Source organism: Vipera ursinii (genome assembly GCF_947247035.1).
Source record: "Vipera ursinii genome assembly, chromosome: 2".
Classification (NCBI taxonomy): Eukaryota; Metazoa; Chordata; class Lepidosauria; order Squamata; family Viperidae; genus Vipera; species Vipera ursinii.
This window is the reverse complement of record NC_139513.1, coordinates 34,503,161-34,509,160: the sequence shown is the minus strand read 5'-3', so window position 1 is coordinate 34,509,160 and position 6,000 is coordinate 34,503,161.

Genomic DNA, 6,000 nt, shown 5'->3' with positions numbered 1-6,000 from the left:
CTAAAGCCTTTGATTGTGTGGATCACAACAAACTGTGGCAAGTTCTTAAAGAGATGGGAGTACCAGACCATCTTATTTGTCTCTTGAGAAACCCATATGCGGGTCAAGAAGCAACAGTGAGAACTGGACATGGAACTACTGATTGGTTCAAAATTGGGAAAGGAGTCCGGCAAGGCTTTATATTGTCACACTGCCTATTTAACTTATATGCAGAGGACAACATGAGAAAGGCAGGGCTAGATGAATCAAAAGTTGGAATTAAGATCATGGCATCTGGCCCTCTCAATTCCTGGCAAATAGACGGGTAAGAAATGGAGGTAGTGACAGATTTTATTTTCCTGGACTCCAAGATCACTGCAGATGGGGACTGCAGCCAAGAAATTAAAAGACACTTGCTCCTGGGGAGGAAAGCCATGGCAAATCTAGACAGCACACTAAAAAGCAGAGACATCACCCTGCCAACAAAAGTGCGTATAGTCAAGGCTATGGTCTTTCCAGTTGCAATGTATGGTAGTGAAAGTTGGACCATAAGAAAGGCTGAGCGCCAAAGAATTGAGGCCTTTGAACTTTGGTGCTGGCAAACACTCCTGCAAGTCCCTTGGACTGCAAGGTGTTAAAAAAAATCGGTCAGTCCTAGAGGAGATCAACCCTGACTGCTCTTTAGAAGGCCAGATCCTGAAGTTTAAACTCAAATACTTTGACCACCTAATGAGAAGGAAGGACTCACTGGAGAAGAGCCTAATGCTGGGAAAGATTGAGGGCAAGAGAAGAAGGGGACGACAGAGAATGAGGTGGCTAGATGGAGTCACTGAAGCATTAGGTGTGATCCTAAATGGACTCCAGAAGATGGTAGAGGACAGGAAAGCCTGGAGGAATGTTGTCCATGGGGTCACGATGGGTTGGACATGACTTCGCAACTAACAACAACAACAACAACAACAATGTTGGAGCACCCACAACTTCTGGAGGCAAATTGTTATACTGGTTATTTGTTCTAACTGTCAGGAAATTTCTCCTTATTTCTAGATTGTTTCTCTCCTTGATTAACACCTCCAGTGCCAACTGCTCTATCACAATGACCACAACCACCATCACACCATACCTAACTAAGCAGCTGAGCTGGCTGGGGAGAGGTCTTAAAGGGGCACCATCAGCCCAAGTGCTAGTTAATCTCAGACAGCCTGCCCTCTCACAATCCTGAAAGACAAACATGTATTTTCTGAGGACACAGATGTAGCTTTATAATTGGGACTCAAATCCTACATCTGCTATTAAAATTCATAGGCAAATTTTATATATTTTAGTATATTCCAATGTGTCTTAGCCACAAAGAAAGTTTTTTTACAGAACATTAAACGGTTCCCAAAATAATAGTTTTGTGCACTGTGACTCAAACTCCTGTGCTTGTTTTGTAAAAGAAAAAGGTGCCGGAACTCACACATGTCATACAACCTGCCTTGCCTACCCTACAAGGTTCCATCCCAAAAAGGTGTCGGAACTCTGTTCTGAGCGTTCTATGAGAAAAAAAGCCCTGTGTGTATGTATATTTTAGCTTCTGTGCAAATTAAAGTGTACCCACCTTGCCAACCATTTTGTGAATTAGCTTTCATGCTGGGGGGGAAAAGTGTCAAGGTGCCAAAGGATTTTTTAAAAAAATTCCCTATGAACCCATCTAAACAAGCTGGAGACCGTGTACTAAAATCATAAAACTAAATCAAATTTAGGTACATTTTTGTTTAGTTATTCCATACTGAATTTGGGTACAAGATAATTAATGGCCTGATACCAAATCATGGCAAGAAGAAGTGAGAAAGTCAGGCCTCCAAAACTAAGAAGCATACTGTATATGTTAATTGTTCTAAACAGGTGTTTTTATTGTTCCAAACCTATAGAAAAAATCTTGCCATACTGAAGCAGCCTAATATCTACATCAGGCATATACTCTGGCAACTATTAAGGAAGGACTGCCTTCATTCTCTGTTATGTATTCACTTATAAATCACATTGTTATGTATTCATTATTTACATTGTAGGAATTGTTGTAATAGAGATTAACAGGGCTGAGGTAAAAGCCGCGGCAGCTTTTGACAGCTGTCAAAAGCTGCCGGACAGAACCACGCAGGCGCAACCGACTGACAGTTCTGCACGCGCCTCCACTGACAGCTCTGAGCTGTCAAAATCTGCCGGTTCCGATTGGAGGAGACGAACGGCGCGGGAACCAGCTCAGCCCTGATTGGCTAACCTACTGACAGCTGCCAGTATAAATAAGAGTCATGTTCTTCTGTTGTTTGCCTGGTTCGGAATAAAAGTTAACTCGTTTAACTCGCTGTCTCGCCTGCTTCTTAATTAAAGCACTGGCGACGAAGGTGGGATGCCTGCTTGCCTACGCTGAAGTCACTACCTAAGGGGAGAAGAGATTTTTTCCCTTAGCCCGAGCTAGTCACTCGCTGAAGTCACTCGGAAGCCGAACTTCCATTCAACGCAAGCAGCTGCACCCACGGCTTACAGACAGCATGACGAACCATGGCCACATTCGAGAGTTCAATACCCGCCACCCAGAATGCTGGGAATCTCATCTGGGCCAGGTAGAAGGATACCTGGTGGTAAAGAAGATTACGGACGACCGGGCCAAGGCAGCCGCCCTCCTCTGGCTCAGCGGGCCCACTGTCTATGATGCCGCTGTGGGAATCTTCACTCCTGAACCGATCGCCACTATCTCCTACGCCGATCTTACCGAGGGGCTGAGTAAATACTTCATGCCCACCAAGTCAGAACTCTTCTGGAGGGTAAATTTCGCCCGAAAACTACAGCTTCCTGACGAGCCAGCAAATGACTTCATAACCCGGGTCAGACACGCCGCACGACGGTGTCGGTTCCCGGACTTAGAAGACAGAATCTGGGACCAGATCGTCATAGGGCTCAAAGATGAGCGGCTGAGGAAGAAGCTGATTGCCAAGCCAGAAATGACAATGACGGATGTGGCGAGGGAAGTCATTGCATACGAGGACAGCCACGGGGACAACCGACGTTCTCCTGACAGCGGGCCCAGTGGGTCCGTGCACCAGGAGGACGGCGGGTTCAGCGGTCCCGAAGATGACAACGTCTCCATGGACATCAATGCGGTACAGCGGCGGTTCGAAAAGCTCAGGCTACAACGCAACTACAGGGGGGGCCTGCCAACAATCAGAGGGGCGCTAACTTCCAGCCAAACAGGGCCAGGTGTGCCAGCTGCGGCGGAAGCCACCCGAGAGCAACGTGCCGGTTCCGCAGTGCCAAATGCCATGGGTGCGGAAAGACAGGTCACCTCAAAGCCGTGTGCCGCAGCCGGAGCCGAGAGAATCTGCATGAACTGGAGGTGACACCCGCAGGTATGAGCCAACACACACCCCAGGGCCAGGCACAGTCCAAACCCGTAGTGCTTAATGTGAGGGGAAGGGCGGGGGAATACACAGTCCACAGCACTCTTAAGCCCAAAGTCAAGGTGGACGTTCTGATTCATGGAATTCCCTGTGAGATGGAAGTGGACTCTGGGTCCTCCGTCTCACTCATTTTGTGGCAAACCTACAGGGACATTTGTAACCAAAGTAGAAAACGGCCCGCCCTTCGACCCACCAAACTCCGCCTAGCTGACTTTCAGAAAACGCCCATTAAACTCCGGGGGAAGGCTTCCGTCCCCGTGGAGTTCAAACAATTTAAAGGATCCGTCCCTATACTAGTGACCCAGGAAAACAGAATCAGCCTGCTAGGACTAGACTGGTTCGAGGCACTAGGGATAGCGTTGACAGGCGTCAACGCCATTCAGCTGTCAAACTTAGAATCCGTCTGCCTTCAATTCGCGGACGTCTTTGACAGCTCGCTAGGGAAGTGCACGGGACCGCCCGTATCGCTAAAACTAAACCCTAATGTAATGCCTGTCAGAATCAAGGCAAGGAGAGTTCCCTTTGCCTTGAGAGAAAAAATAGAAACTGAGCTAGACCGATTAACTAACTTAGGAGTCCTAGAACCAGTAGAAGGGGCAGAGTGGGAGACACCCATAGTGACCCCAATTAAGCCAAATGGCCAAATAAGATTATGTGCCGATTATAAAGCGACCCTCAACCGCGCATTAAATGCCCATGCCTACCCGGTCCCGGCTGTCAAAGACATCCTCGCGGCCATTAAGTCAGGCGCCATTTTTGCCAAGTTAGACTTGGCACAGGCGTATTTACAGCTGCCTGTCACCCCTGACACTGCCTTAGCTCAGACAATCGTCACCCACAAAGGAGCATTTAAAATTAACCGCATTCAATTCGGCATCTCCGCAGCCCCGGGGATCTTTCAAGAAATCATGGAAAAAACACTTAAAGGGATCCCCGGGGTCTGTCCATATTTTGACGACATCCTAATTGCAGGGGAATCAGAAAAAGACCTAGCTGACAAATTAACAAACGTGCTCCTTAGATTCAGGGAGGCGGGTCTCAAATTAAAACGAGACAAATGCTCCATCGGGGTGCCTTCAACAGAGTTTTTAGGATTTAAAATTGATGCTAAGGGAATTCACCCCACTGAAACAAAGATTAAAGCCATTAAAACAGCACCAACCCCTAAAAATAAACAAGAACTTCAAGCCTTCCTAGGGTTAGTTAATTTTTATCATACCTTCCTGCCTCATAAAGCCTCCATTGCTGAACCCTTACACAGGCTATTAGATAAAGGCAAACCCTGGAACTGGTCATCTGAGCATGATAAAAGTTTTAACCTACTAAAAAACTTACTCACCAGCAATGCAACAGTAGCCCTGTTTAACGAACAGCTGCCCTTATGTCTGGCTTGTGATGCCTCCCCTTACGGCATCGGAGCGGTCCTAAGCCACTTAACTAAGGAAGGGACGCAGACCCCTGTAGCGTTCTATTCCAGAACGCTGTCAAAACCTGAGCGTAATTACGCTCAGATTGACAAAGAGGCTTTAGCTATAGTGGCTAGCGTAAAAAAGTTTCATGACTACCTATACGGCCGACCCTTTACCATTTTTACGGACCATAAGCCCCTATTAGGACTTTTTACAGTAAACAAATTAACTCCACAAATATTATCTCCCCGCATCCTGAGATGGTCTACCTTTCTGTCAGCCTATTCATATAACTTAGAATACAAGCCAGGGAAATCCATGGGCCATGCTGATGGCCTTAGCAGACTGCCCCAACCGATAGTCAACCCAGACCCAGCACCAGCTGGAAGGATACTGGCTATCTCAGACCTGCCAGAATGCCCATTATCTGTTAAAGACATCTCTGCAGCCACTGCTGCAGACAAAATTTTAGGCAGAGTCTTAGGCTAAGTTACGTCTGGCTGGCAATGCACACCCCCAGACCCAGAATTCCAACCTTATATTTTAAAGCAAAATGAATTATCCACCCATCAGGGGTGTCTATCATGGGGCAGCAGGGTAATCATACCCGACAAACACAGACTCAAGGTGTTAGAGAGCCTCCACGAAGGTCACCCTGGGACCGTCAAAATGAAGGCTCTGGCCAGAAGCTATGTCTGGTGGCCAGGATTAGACAAACAAATTGAAACACATGTAGCCGGCTGCTATTCCTGCCAACTTGTCAGAGCCGCCCAGCCACAAGCTCCCATACACAAATGGGAAACTACAAAGACACCTTGGTCTCGTATCCACATAGACTATGCAGGTCCATTCCAGGGACAGTCATTCCTAATAGTCATGGATAGCTATTCGAGATGGCTGGAGGTGGCACCAGTGACTAGCACAACTTCAGCAGCCACAGTACAAGTTCTAATGGGGTTGTTCGCAACACATGGGCTTCCAGATGTTATAGTTTCCGATAACGGCCCCCAATTTACTTCCTACGAATTCCAGAGTTTCACAACGGCGAACTCTATTAGGCACACCACCACGGCTCCATTTCACCCATCCACGAACGGCTTGGCAGAGGTGATGGTGAAATCAACCAAAGAGGCACTGCGGAAAATCATCTCCGGCAACTGGCACCGTAGACT